Raw genomic sequence first — 14,447 nt, 5'->3', positions numbered from 1 at the left:
TGAAATGTCGTCCTCCTGAAATGTATGATCAGTAAATGCACTCAATACTTGGTCGGGCTCCTTCTGCATCAATGCGGCGTGGCATGGAGGCGATCAGCCTGTGGCACTGCTGAGGGGTTATGGAAGCCCAGGTTGCTTTGATCGCAGCCTTCAGCTCGTCTGCCTTGTTGGGTTTGGTGTCTCTCATTTTCCTCTTGACAATACTCCATAGATTCTCTACAGGGTTAAGGTCAGGCGAGTTTGCTGCCAATCAAGCCCAGTGATACTGTTGTGTGTACTCAAGGCATTGGTACTTTTGGCCGTGTGGACAGGTGCCAAGTCCTGCTGGATAATGACATTTCCATCTCCAGAAAGCTTGTTGGCAGAGGGAAGCATGAAGAGCTCTAACATGTCCTGGTAGACGGCTGCACTGACTTAGGTCTTGATAAAACCCAGTGGACCTACACCAGCAGATGACATGGCTCCCCAAACCATCACTGATGGTGGAGACTTCACACTAGACCTCCAGCAGCTTGGATTGTGGCCTCTCCACTCTTCCTCCAGACTCTGGGACCACTGACAACAGTCCGGTTCTTCTTCTCCTTGGCCCAGGTAAGACGCTTCTGGCGTTGTCTATTGGTCATGAGTGGGTGACACAAGGAATGTGACACTTGTAGCCCATGTCCTGGACACGTCTGTGTGTGGTGTGAAGCAATGACTCCAGCAGCAGTCCACTCCGTGTGAATCTCCCCCATATTACTGAATTGCCTTTTCTTATCAATCCTTTCCAGGCTGTGGTTATCCCGGTCGCTTGTGCACCTTTTTCTACCACACTTTTTCCTTCCACTCCACTTTCCATTAATATTCTTGGATACAGCACTCTGTGAACAACCGGCTTCTTTAGCAATGACTTTTTGTGGCTTCCCCTCCTTGTGGAGTGTGTCAGTGACTGCCTTCTGGACATCTGTCAGGTCAGCAGTCTTCCCCATGATTGTGAAGCTACTGACACAGACTAAATCTGTATGTAGTGAGCTCCCTCTTGTGGTGCTTGAATAAATCTGTATGTAATGAGCTCCCTCTAGTGGCGGCTGTATAAATCTGTATGTAGTGAGCCCCCCTCCCTTGGTGAATGTATAAATCTGTATGTAGTGAGCTCCCCCTAGTGGTGGTTGTATAAATCTGTATGTAGTGAGCTCCCTCTTGTGGTGGCTGTATAAATCTGTATGTAGTGAGCTCCCCCTAGTGGTGGCTGTATAAATCTGTATGTAGTGAGCTCCCCCTAGTGGTGGCTGTATAAATCTGTATGTAGTGAGCTCCCCCTAGTGGTGCTTGTATAAATCTATATGGGGTGAGCTTCAACTAGTGCTGGCTATATAGAACTGTATGTAGTTTGCTCCCCCTAGTGGTGGCTTTACATTAATCTATATATTATGATCTCCAACTGCTCTTTTGGAATATTTAGAATCTGATGGGATTTTAAAACCAGCACTGGATCCCCAACGTCCCGTGTGATCTGACAGTGCATCTCCTCAGTGTGTACAATGGTGGCGCGTGCACACTGGTGGTGAGGGCTGGGACATGGACTAACCTGTTCTGCTGGTGATCGGAAATGTCAGTTTATTGGGTGGATTGTTGTGTTCCAGGCGTTGACCAATTACTGGTGTGAGGACTCGGGCTTTCTCCAGGGCCAGGACCCCATGCCAGCCCTGAAGGATTAGGCTGCAGAGATCGGAGGTTCAGCACACAGAGCAGTGGTACAAGAGTCACTGCTGTGGAGAGTCACAGCAGGAGAATGGGCAGAGTGGTAGAGGATGATGAGCACAGTCATAGGGGAGGATAATAGACAAGTGTGCGTGCAGGGCATTGGACAGCCTTAGATGGGCAAGGGGTATATACAGAGACAGGCAGAGGGCATATTTGGTGGCATGTACAAGTTTGGGCACCCCTGGTCAAAATTACTGTTATTGTGAACAGTTAGGCAAGTTGAAGATGAAATGATCTCTAAAAGGGCTAAAGTTACAGATACACATTTCCTTTGTATTTTAGGCAAAAAATATATATTTTCATCTTTTACATTTTAAAAATTACAAAAAAGAAAATGGGCCAATGCAAAGGGTTGAATGTGTGTGCTCAGATAACTCTGACCGAGGTCTCAGACCTTAATTAGCCTCTTAGGGTTATGGCTTGTTCACTATCATCATGAGGAAAGGCCGGGTGATGCAAACATAAACAGGGAGGAAATGGTTGAGGAGGTAAAAGTGGCTGGGACCCTAGGAGGTAGCGACCATGCTATTTTAGAATTTTGGATAACTAGAGGCGGAAGACCTGTGAAGACTCAGACGTCAAGGTTAGATTTCAGAAAGGCAGATTTTAAGGGATTCAGAAAGAGAATTGGAGGGATCCAATGGCTGGATATCCTTAAAGACAAAAATGTCCAGGAAGGATGGGAAATCTTGAAAAATGAAATTCTCAAAGCACAGTTGTTAACAATTCCGAAAAGAGGGAAGAATAGGAAGCAGTTAAGGAAACCAGGATGGATGAACACAGAACTTAAGCACATGCTAAAAAGGAAGAAAAAAATGTTTATAAAATGGAAAGAGGGAGGCATATCTAAAGAAGAATGTAATGCTGTCTGCAGAACCTGCAGGGCACAAATCAGATTATCTAAAGCTGAAAATGAATTGAGGCTTGCAAGAGATGTCAAAAGCAATAATAAAGGATTTTGGGGATATGTCAAAAGTAAAAGAAAAGTCAAAGATGCTATAGGATTTTTACAGGATGAAAATGATGAAATGGTAAGACAGGATGTTGAGAAGGCTGAACTTTTAAATTCCTATTTTGCATCTGTTTTCTCTCAGAAAGGAAATGTAACATCAACTGTTATTCACTGTCCTATTAAGGGAATAGAAGAATCCAGGATATCTATAAACAGAAAGATAGTGAGGAAACACTTAGCTAGCCTAAATGAATTCAAGTCTCCAGGTCCAGATGAATTACACCCCAGAGTACTGAAGGAGATAGCAGAAGAAATTTTTGAACACCTCTCTATAATCTTTGAAAATTCTTGGAGAACAGGAGAAGTGCCAGAAGACTGGAGAAGAGCAAATGTTGTTCCTATCTTCAAAAAGGGGAAGAAGGTGGACCCAGGTAACTATAGGCCGGTGAGTCTGACTTCTATACCAGGAAAGATCTTTGAACAAATTATTAAACAACATGTATGTCAGTACCTGGATAAGAATGAAGTGATTAAACAGAGTCAGCATGGGTTTGTAACTAATAAGTCATGTCAGACTAACTTAATTTCCTTCTATGACGGTATCACTGATTGGGTGGATCAAGGAAATGCTGTAGATATAGTATATCTTGACTTCAGCAAAGCATTTGACAAAGTCTCTCATACAATCCTTATTGAAAAAATTATTAAGTATGGAATGGACAAGGCAACTGTTAGGTGGATTCATAACTGGCTTAGTGATCGGACCCAAAGAGTGGTCGTAAATGGCTGCACATCCAGTTGGAAGAATGTCTCAAGTGGGGTACCACAGGGCTCTGTCCTGGGCCCTGTATTGTTCAACATCTTTATCAACGATTTAGATGAAGGAATTGAGGGTAAACTGATTAAATTTGCTGATGACACAAAGCTAGGAGGGATAGCTAATACTAGAGAAGAGAGAGAGAGGATTCAAAAAGATTTAAATAAACTGGAGAAGTGGGCAGCAACTAACAGAATGGTTTTTAACAGGGAGAAATGCAAAGTACTACATCTGGGCAATAAAAATGGAAAAAGCATATATAGAATGGGAGGAATAGGGCTAAGTGACAGCACATGTGAAAAAGACTTGGGTATACTAATAGATCACAGACTGAATATGAGTCAACAGTGTGATGCAGCAGCAAAAAAGGCAAATGCAATTCTAGGATGTATTAACAGAAGCATACAGTCTAGATCACGTGAAGTCATTATTTCCCTCTACTCCTCTTTGGTCAGACCTCATCTGGAATATTGTGTCCAGTTTTGGGCACCACATTTTAAAAAAGACATCAACAAACTGGAGCAAGTTCAGAAAAGAGCGACCAGAATGGTGACCGGTCTGCAAACCCTGTCTTATGAGGAAAGGTTGCAGGATTTGGGAATGTTTAGTTTGCAAAAGAGAAGACTGAGAGGAGACTTAATAGCTGTCTACAAATATCTAAAGGGCTGTCACATTGTAGAAGGATCAACTTTATTCTCATTTGCACAAGGAAAGACTAGAAGCAATGGGATGAAACTGAATGGGAGGAGACACAGATTAGATATTAGAAAAAACTTTTTGACAGTTAGAGTGATCAATGAGTGGAACAGGCTGCCACAAGAAGTGGTGAGTTCTCCTTCAATGGAAGTCTTCAAACAGAGGCTGGACCGACATCTGACTGGGATGATTTAGCGAATCCTGCTTTGAGCAGGGGGTTGGACCAGATGGCCCAGGAGGTCCCTTCCAACTCTATGATTCTATGAAATTTCCCAACTTTATAAAAACCCAGCCTCATCTAACCTTATGCCAAAACCCAGCAGCCATAAGATCTTCTAAGCCACTGCTGAGCACTTTGAGCATGGGGGAGGCCCACAAAGCAGAAGAAAGCTATAACAATATAGCAAAGCGTTTTCAAGTTGCTCTTTCCTCAGTTTGAAATGTAATTAAGAAATGGCAGTTACCAGTAACTATGGAGGTCAATATAAAGTCTGGAAGACCAAGCAACATTTCAGTGAGAGCTGCTCATAGGATTGCTAAAGAGGCAAATCAGAACCTCCCGCTTGACTGCAAAAGACCTTCAGAAATATTTAGCAGACTCTGGAGTTGTGGTACATTGTTTTACTGTTCTGCAGAGACACCTGCACAAATATGGCCTTCATGGAAGAGTCATCAGAAGAAAACCTCTCCTGCATTGCCATAAAATTCAGTGCTAAAAGTATGCAAAAGAACATCTAAACAAGCCTGATGCATTTTGGAAACAAATCCTGTGGACCGATGAGGATAAAATAGATCTCTGTGGTCAAAATGATCAAAGGCATGGGTGGAGAAAAGGGCAGAAAATTTCAGGAAAAGAACATGGGGGAGGATCAATCAGGTTTTGGAGTAGTGTTGCAGCCAATGGCACGGATAACATTTCACTTGTGGAGGAAAGAATTGATTCAATTAAATTTCAACAAATTCTTGAAGCAAACATAACACCATCTGTAAAAAGCTGAAGGTGGAAAGAGGAAGAGGATGGCTTCTACACATGGAGAATGATCCTAAACAAACATCACAATCCACAATAGACTACCTCAAAAGAGGCAAGATGAAGGTTTTACAATGGCCCTCACAGTCACCTGATCTGAACATCATTGAAAATCTGTGGCTAGACCTCAATGTAGCAGAGGATGGAAGACGCCCAGGAATCTCATAGAACGGGAGGAATTCTTCAAGGAAGAATGGAGGAAAATCCCTCAGAGAAGAACTGAAAGCCTCTTGTCTGACTGCAAAAAGTATTTACCAGCTGTAATACTTACAAGAGGGTACTACTAGGTACTAACGATGCAGGGTGCACAAACTTTTACATGAGACCATTTCCCTTTTTGTAATTTTTAAAATAAAAAAAAATTCTAAATTTATATTTTTTGCCTAAAATACAAAGGAAATGTGTCATCAGTAACTGCCTTTAGGCCTTTTCTCTTCAACTTGCTGAACTGCTCACAATAACAGGAATTATGACTGGGGGTGCACAAACTTTTACATGTCACTGTATATAGAGATGAGACGGGCAGGGGGTATATACAGAGATGGGCAGGGGATATATACAGTGACGGGCAGAGGGTATATATAGAGACAGACGGTGTATATGCAGAGACGGACTGGGGGATATACAGAGACGGGCATGGGGGATATAAAGGGATGGGCAGGGGGGTTTCCATGGTTACTCTACACGAGCCCAGGTCGGACTGTCCCTGACGGGTTCTCAGTTTCCTCTCTGTACAGCTCTGCCACGGCTAAGCATCCCTCGGTCTGTTTTGCCCCAGACACAAGATCATTAGTCGCCGGAGACAGTAGCTACTGAGGATGAGCCCTGATCTGATTTACTAGCCTCGCTTCTCCATCTGTAGTCACTTCTTCTGTGGGCTCCCCTGACCGTTTTGCCCTGGTCTTAAAGGTGTGTACCCAAGCAATGAGTTGCCACATTCTGCTGTACTAGCCTGTTGCTGTGCTGGTGCGGAGGAAGGCTGGGCTTCTCACTTGTAATGTTGCGAGGCTGCTGCTGCCAAGTCCTGGGCTTATTGGCCTTGTAGACCCTTCGGGCGCCTCTGGCCCTCTGAACTATTCTAGAAACTATCCCCTGACTTACCAAGCAGCAGCCCTTCCTATGAAATTAACTCTATGCTTAACTTTGTCCACTAACTGTAAATTGTGTGCACTAGGATGCCCCCATCTAGTGGCCAATCCCACACACTACAATTACACTATACTCATGGAATGTAAAACAATATTGGTAATACACCAAGTGATGTAGCAGGACCAACTGATTTGACAGTGGTAATACACTATAAGTGTAGCAGTACCATAATATAATAACATTTATACAGTACAGTAATATAGTCAACGTCAGAACCTGTTAAGGAAAAGTAAAAGGGAACATCATCCTTCACCCCCTTACATACTCCCTTCCTTTTAAGATGGTTGTCCCCAACCATTGTAAACTTTAACACACGACAATATTGGAGGTAGAAAAAAGGACCGAATGTGAGTCAAGTCCATAACTCTTCTTTGTCTTCAAAGGGAGATCTTCCTCCCCCTCCCTTTGAAAATGGTTCTTCTCTACTCTAGAGCACAGTTCCTAAATAAGGTCCTGCTTTTCCAGCAGAATGGGCACAATGGTGCAACAAAAAGAGTCCATAGCTTCCATATAAATGTATACCCAGCTCGCAGTCCTCCAGGTCAAAAGAAATATATAATATATATATATATATATATATATATATATATATATATATATAAATACAAAAACAAATGAAATGTCCTTATGACCAAATTTTGGCCACGTAATTCCACCATCCTTTAAGGGAAAAACATCAGGGCTTTTCCTCTGCCCTTGGGGACGCAGCACAGTCCTTCTATAGGCTTTTTAGGTGCTACAGCACAACAAAATATTCAAGCAACAAACTTTTTTTCTTCAGCAGCACGCACCTTGTGCTGCTCCAGTAGTGGCGGAATCCCAGACCCGGTTTTGGTGTTGCTATGGAGTAGCAGCTGCGGTGGAGGCCTGAGGGGTAGAGACAACGCGGGGGACCTGCAGTGCTGGGCTCGTGTACAGTATCGTCTCCTCTGGTGCACATAGGGTAACTGCCACCGCGTAATAGCCCCGAGGGCAATCTTCCTTGTAAAAGGAGACCCAATCACCTTCTTTCAAGGGTCTCCCAAATTTGACCGAGGCAGCATTGACATAGACTTTCTCATTGATCTCGACCTCGCGGATGAACGCGAAACCACGGTCCACCTCTGTATAGACTAGCTGGGCATAGGTACAGCGGCCAGCCATCGCGCCACTTCCCGGTCAGTGTAAGTCGGCCCAGACCTCTCGTTCCCTCTGCTTCTTTTTATCGATGACTTTAGCTATCCAGGCCGACTGGTCTGGGGACGGAAATGGACCTTCCGCTGGACGAGCGAAATGGGGGACCCCCAGTGACACCCCATTATTTACAGTGGGCTTCCTTTCTGACACCCGGTGACCCGATGAGAGTTCCAGGGCCCCGAACTCCTCACGTAAGGGCCGACTACCCGAGGTGGGAGGTAAGGACACAGACCAGACTTCTGGGACGAAGGGTGGATGTGGAGACCAACCCTCTAGGATCAAGGGCTGAGGTGTACTCACCACCTCAGGCTGTTGTCTTCGTACCGCGCCCGTCCCGCGGTCGCTGTATCTCTCCGCAGGGGTTGTACGGATGGGTTCCACAAGAAAAAGATCCGGTCTCGGCCTAGTTTCTGGTACGAGCTCCTCCGGGGTTGTTGTTACTTCCGCTCACCCCGGCTTTGGGTTTCCGCTGCAAAGGTTCCAGCTCCCAGCGATATGAAGGCTACGGTTTTGTAGGAGAGGAGGACGGTCCCAACGATGGCTTCAGTTTTGGATCCTGGGACTCTCACTGACGTTGACTCCGCTCTGCGAGGCCTTGTCGCTTTGAATCCTCTGGATGCTGATCGGTCTCCAGCAGCCGTCGGGGTCTCCCAGCTTCAGGTGAGAATGCCGCTGCCAGTGTCTCACTGCTCTGCCGCACGGGTCAGGTTCGCTCTTCCTCCTGTCGCCATTTCCACTCTATGCGGCCTACTCCTCTGCAGCGCTGTTGCCGGGTCGCATAATGGCACTGCGCAGCTGCACCCATGATTTTCTTCTGGGCCCCACCCGTTCCAGGATGGGATCGCTTCTGGCCGCTCCACCCATTTTCTGCCAATTTGCTTCAGGAAGCGAAGGGCCAATGGCGCTCGCCGCGTCCTTCGAAGGCGGCACCAGGGACGTCGTCTGTCAGATTTTTGCACCATATCAGCGCTGTCACGCCCACGACGTATTAACTCACATTGGTTGTCTTCTTCACCTCCATTTCCCGACAACTCCACAGCCGCCATCTTAATCGAAATTATGGTATCAGACTTTCTCACACAATAAGCCAAGTCCAACTTGGTCGTCAAGTCCGGTGTTTCATCAATATTCACAAAATCTTATTCTTGCAATTCTCTAAATTCAGCAACCACTTTCTCCTTTTCCTCGCCGTCTTTCAGGGGCACTGCAGTTGCACACAACATCATTACCTCTTTTCTTCGCGGGTTCTCCACATTGCGAGGTCGTCGCCTCCTGCCGACAACGCCAAGTGTGAGGGAGGTCCAGGGACAGTATTCGTAGCCGAGGACACCGGGGCTCTGGTGTTCTGGTCTCCCCTCACAGAAAAATCATGCACGCCAGTCAGCATACCTGTGTCTCCGGATTCGGCTACTTCAGGGTCCTCCCTATGCAGTGGGAGACCGTTTCCAGGAAAATTCACATCAACTGAGACACAGTCCATCATAACTTCAACCTGACATCTTTTGGTTCATTACACAGCATTTCCAAAGACTTCACAGCGTTTACAACAGGCTTCACATAACAAGGTTCCTTCTCTTTCCCTCCACAGTTATTCTGCACGAGCCCGGGTCGGACCGTCCCTGACGGTTTCCCAGTTTCCTCTCTATTCAGCTCTGCCACGGCCAAGCATCCCTCGGTCTGTTTCGCCCCTGACGCAAGATCATTAGTCGCCAGAGTCAGTAGTCCCGGAGGATGAGCCCTGACCTGATGTACTGCTCTCTGTACTGGTCTTGCGTCTCCATCTGTGCTCACTGCTTCTGTGGGTCCCCCTGACCGTTTTACCCCGGCCTTAAAGGTGTGTGCCTAACCAATGAGTTGCCACATTTTGCTGTACTAGCCCATTGTTGTGCTGTGGTGGAGGAAGGCTGGGCTTCTCCCTTGTAACGTTGCGAGACTGCTGCGGAGTCCTGGGCTTATTGCCCGTGTGGACCCTTCCGGGCCCTCTGAACTAGTCTAGAAACTATCCCCTGACTTACCAAGCAGTAGCCCTTCCTATGAAATTAACTCTATGCTTAAATTTGTGCACTAGGATGCCCCCATCTAGTGGCCAATCCCACACACTACACTCACCCTATACTCATGGAATGTAAAACAATATTGGTAATACACCAAGTGATGTAGCAGGAGCAACTGATTAGACAGTGGTAATACACTATAAGTGCAGCAGTACCATAATATAATAACATTTATACAATACAGTCATATAGTCAACGTCAGAACCTGTTAAGGAAAAGTAAAAGGGAACATCATCCTTCACCCCCTTACAGATATACAGAGACGGGCAGGGATAGTGTTCATCGGGTCCTCAGCTCTCATACTTGGCAGTGACTTGAGATGACATTATGGATCAGAGCGGGGAGATACTGGGGGTCTGCGCCCCTCACCCCCCGCAGGGTCTTCCACCCCACCACCCACTGTTTCCCATCCTTCTGACTCCCCATGGGGGTCTCACTCTTGAGGTCACGGTGTAACCAGTGACGTCATCCCTCCTCTGCCTCTGATGTCTCCTCCTGTCTCTGCTGATGTCACTCAGGACTGAGATAAAAGGAGCAGACACAGCGGAGGACAGAGGACTCTGCACCGCGGCACCCAGCCAGGTAAGAGCGGCTCCTGAGACACTCTGTACTGCTGAAAAGATTATATATATATATACTCTGCTGCTTGAGGATAGGAAAAGAGATACTAACATTGTATGTGCTGCTGGGGGATCCTTACATCCTCTGTGCTGCTGGGGGATCCTTACATCCTCTGTGCTGCTGGGGGATCCTTACATCCTCTGTGCTGCTGGGGGATCCTTACATCCTCTGTGCTGCTGGGGGATCCTTACATCCTCTGTGCTGCTGGGGGATCCTAACATCCTCTGTGCTGCTGGGGGATCCTAACATCCTCTGTGCTGCTGGGGGATCCTAACATCCTCTGTGCTGCTGGGGGATCCTAACATCCTCTGTGCTGCTGGGGGATCCTAACATCCTCTGTGCTGCTGGGGGATCCTAACATCCTCTGTGCTGCTGGGGGATCCTTACATCCTCTGTGCTGCTGGGGATCCTTACATCCTCTGTGCTGCTGGGGATCCTTACATCCTCTGTGCTGCTGGGGATCATAAATCCTCTGTGCTGATGGGGGATCCTTATTTCCTCTGTGCTGCTGGGGGATCCTTATTTCCTCTGTGCTGCTGGGGGGATCCTTACATCCTCTGTGCTGATGGGGATCCTTACATCCTCTGTGCTGATGGGGATCCTTACATCCTCTGTGCTGCTGGGGGATCCTTACATCCTCTGTGCTGCTGGGGGATCATACATCCTCTGAGCTGCTGGGGGATCCTTACAGCCTCTGTGCTGTTGGGGGATCCTTATATCCTCTGTGCTGCTGGGGGGATCCTTACATCCTCTGTGCTGCTGGGGGATCATAAATCCTCTGTGCTGCTGGGGGATCATAAATCCTCTGTGCTGCTGGGGGATCCTTATTTCCTCTGTGCTGCTGGGGGATCCTTATTTCCTCTGTGCTGCTGGGGGATCCTTATTTCCTCTGTGCTGCTGGGGGATCCTTACATCCTCTGTGCTGCTGGGGGATCCTTACATCCTCTGTGCTGCTGGGGGATCCTTACATCCTCTGTGCTGCTGGGGGATCCTTACATCCTCTGTGCTGCTGGGGGATCCTTACATCCTCTGTGCTGCTGGGGGATCATACATCCTCTGTGCTGCTGGGGGATCATGCATCCTCTGAGCTGCTGGGGGATCCTTACAGCCTCTGTGCTGCTGGGGGATCCTTATATCCTCTGTGCTGCTGGGGGATCCTTACATCCTCTGTGCTGCTGGGGGATCCTTACATCCTCTGTGCTGCTGGGGGGATCCTTATATCCTCTGTGCTGCTGGGGGGATCCTTACATCCTCTGTGCTGCTGGGGGATCCTTACATCCTCTGTGCTGCTGGGGGATCCTTACATCCTCTGTGCTGCTGGGGGGATCCTTACATCCTCTGTGCTGCTGGGGGGATCCTTATATCCTCTGTGCTGCTGGGGGATCCTTATATGCTCTGTGCTGCTGGGGGATCCTTATATGCTCTGTGCTGCTGGGGGATCCTTACATCCTCTGTGCTGCTGGGGAAGGATTGTCCTTATTCATTCTATGCTGATGAGCCCTTAAAAACTCAGTGCTGCTGATATAGATGATGGAGATTACAATTAACAAGTAGCCTTTGCCTAATACTGAGTTCCTTGCAGATAAACTGATGATTATGATAATCCTGAGCTCTCTGTAGATTATTACTGATAGTGCCGAGCTCTCTATAGATTTACTGATAATCCTGAGCCCTCTATAGATGATTACTGATAATCCTGAGATCTCTATAGATTATTACTGATAATCCTGAGCTCTCTGTAGATTATTACTGATAATACTGAGCTCTCTATAGATTATTACTGATAATCCTGAGCTCTCTATAGATTATTACTGATAATGCTGAGCTCTCTGTAGATTATTACTGATATCCTGAGCTCTCTATAGATTATTACTGATAATCCTGAGCTCTCTGTAGATTATTACTGATAATCCTGAGCTCTCTATAGATTATTACTGATAATGCTGAGCTCTCTGTAGATTATTACTGATATCCTGAGCTCTCTATAGATTATTACTGATAATCCTGAGCTCTCTGTAGATTATTACTGATATCCTGAGCTCTCTATAGATTATTACTGATAATGCTGAGCTCTCTGTAGATTATTACTGATAATCCTGAGCTCTCTGTAGATTATTACTGATAATCCTGAGCTCTCTGTAGATTATTACTGATAGTGCCGAGCTCTCTATAGATTATTACTGATAATCCTGAGCCCTCTATAGATGATTACTGATAATCCTGAGATCTCTATAGATTATTACTGATAATCCTGAGCTCTCTGTAGATTATTACTGATAATACTGAGCTCTCTATAGATTATTACTGATAATCCTGAGCTCTCTATAGATTATTACTGATAATGCTGAGCTCTCTGTAGATTATTACTGATATCCTGAGCTCTCTATAGATTATTACTGATAATCCTGAGCTCTCTGTAGATTATTACTGATAATCCTGAGCTCTCTATAGATTATTACTGATAATGCTGAGCTCTCTGTAGATTATTACTGATATCCTGAGCTCTCTATAGATTATTACTGATAATCCTGAGCTCTCTGTAGATTATTACTGATATCCTGAGCTCTCTATAGATTATTACTGATAATGCTGAGCTCTCTGTAGATTATTACTGATAATCCTGAGCTCTCTGTAGATTATTACTGATAATCCTGAGCTCTCTGTAGATTATTACTGACAATCCTGAGCTCTCTGTAGATTATTACTGACAATCCTGAGCTCTCTGTAGATTATTACTGATAATCCTGAGCTCTCTGTAGATTATTACTGATATTCCTGAGCTCTCTATAGATTATTACTGATAATCCTGAGATCTCTATAGATTATTACTGATAATCCTGAGGTCTCTATAGATTATTACTGATAATCCTGAGCTCTCTATAGATTATTACTAGTAATTCTGAGCTCTCTATAGATTATTCTCTGTATATTATTACTGATAATCCTGAGCCCTTTATAGATTATTACTGATAATCCTGAGCTCTCTGTAGATTATTACTGATAATCCTGAGGTCTCTATAGATTATTACTGATAATCCTGAGCTCTCTATAGATTATTACTGATAATTCTGAGCTCTTTATAGATTACTGATAATCCTGAGCTCTCTGTAGATTATTAGTGATAATCCTGAGCTCTCTGTAGATTATTACTGATAATCCTGATCCCTCTATAGATTATTACTGATAATCCTGAGGTCTCTATAGATTACTGATAATCCTGAGCCCTCTATAGATTATTACTGATAATCCTGAGGTCTCTATGGATTACTGATAATCCTGAGATCTCTATAGATTATTACTGATAATCCTGAGCTCTCTGTAGATTATTAATGATAATCCTGAGATCTATATAGATGATTACTGATAATCCTGAGATCTCTATAGATTATTACTGATAATTCTCAGCGCTCTGTAGATTATTACTGATAATCCTGAGCTCTCTATAGATTATTACTGATAATCCTGAGCTCTCTATAGATTATTACTGATAATCCTGAGCTCTCTATAGATTATTACTGATAATCCTGAGATCTCTATAGATTACTGATAATCCTGAGCTCTCTGTAGATTATTACTGATAATCCTGAGCTCTCTATAGATTATTACTGATAATCCGGAGATCTCTTTAGATTATTACTGATAATCCTGAGCTCTCTATAGATTATTACTGATAATCCTGAGATCTCTATAGATTACTGATAATCCTGAGCTCTCTGTAGATTATTACTGATAATCCTGAGCTCTCTATAGATTATTTCTGATAATCCGGAGATCACTATAGATTATTACTGATAATCCTGAGCTCTCTGTAGATTATTACTGATAATCCTGAGGTCTCTATAGATTTTTACTGATAATCCTGAGGTCTCTATAGATTATTACTGATAATCCTGAGCTCTCTATAGATTATTACTGATAATTCTGAGCTCTTTATAGATTACTGATAATCCTGAGCTCTCTGTAGATTATTACTGATAATCCTGATCCCTCTATAGATTATTACTGATAATCCTGAGGTCTCTATAGATTACTGATAATCCTGAGATCTCTATAGATTATTACTGATAATCCTGAGCTCTCTGTAGATTATTACTGATAATCCTGAGCTCTCTATAGATTATTACTGATAATCCTGAGCCCTCTATAGATTATTACTGATAATCCTGAGGTCTCTATGGATTACTGATAATCCTGAGATCTCTATAGATT

General features: G+C 44.7%; 1 protein-coding gene across 5 annotated transcripts in view; it reads left to right on the top strand.

Annotated features, from left to right (window-relative positions):
- LOC141065356 (mitochondrial inner membrane protein Mpv17-like) overlaps positions 1-14,447 on the top strand; it is a 102,890-nt gene that overhangs the window by 84,073 nt on the left and 4,370 nt on the right. For 2 of the 5 annotated variants that reach the window (XR_012226403.1, XR_012226402.1), the window contains exon 8: positions 8,080-8,223. The exons of 2 other annotated variants lie outside the window; for them this stretch is intronic. The gene's annotated coding sequence lies outside the window, so the exon portion shown is untranslated. Of the gene's footprint in view, positions 1-430; positions 592-8,079; positions 8,224-14,447 lie in introns of those variants that run through there. One more of the 5 variants, XM_073557795.1, reaches the window with a different exon arrangement.

The sequence above is a fragment of the Dendrobates tinctorius genome, unplaced genomic scaffold (assembly GCF_039654945.1).
Source record: "Dendrobates tinctorius isolate UK_male_01 unplaced genomic scaffold, ASM3965494v1 ptg000251l, whole genome shotgun sequence".
NCBI classification, from domain to species: Eukaryota; Metazoa; Chordata; class Amphibia; order Anura; family Dendrobatidae; genus Dendrobates; species Dendrobates tinctorius.
The sequence above is the reverse complement of the archived record's forward strand: the minus strand, read 5'-3'. Positions and strand labels throughout refer to the sequence as shown.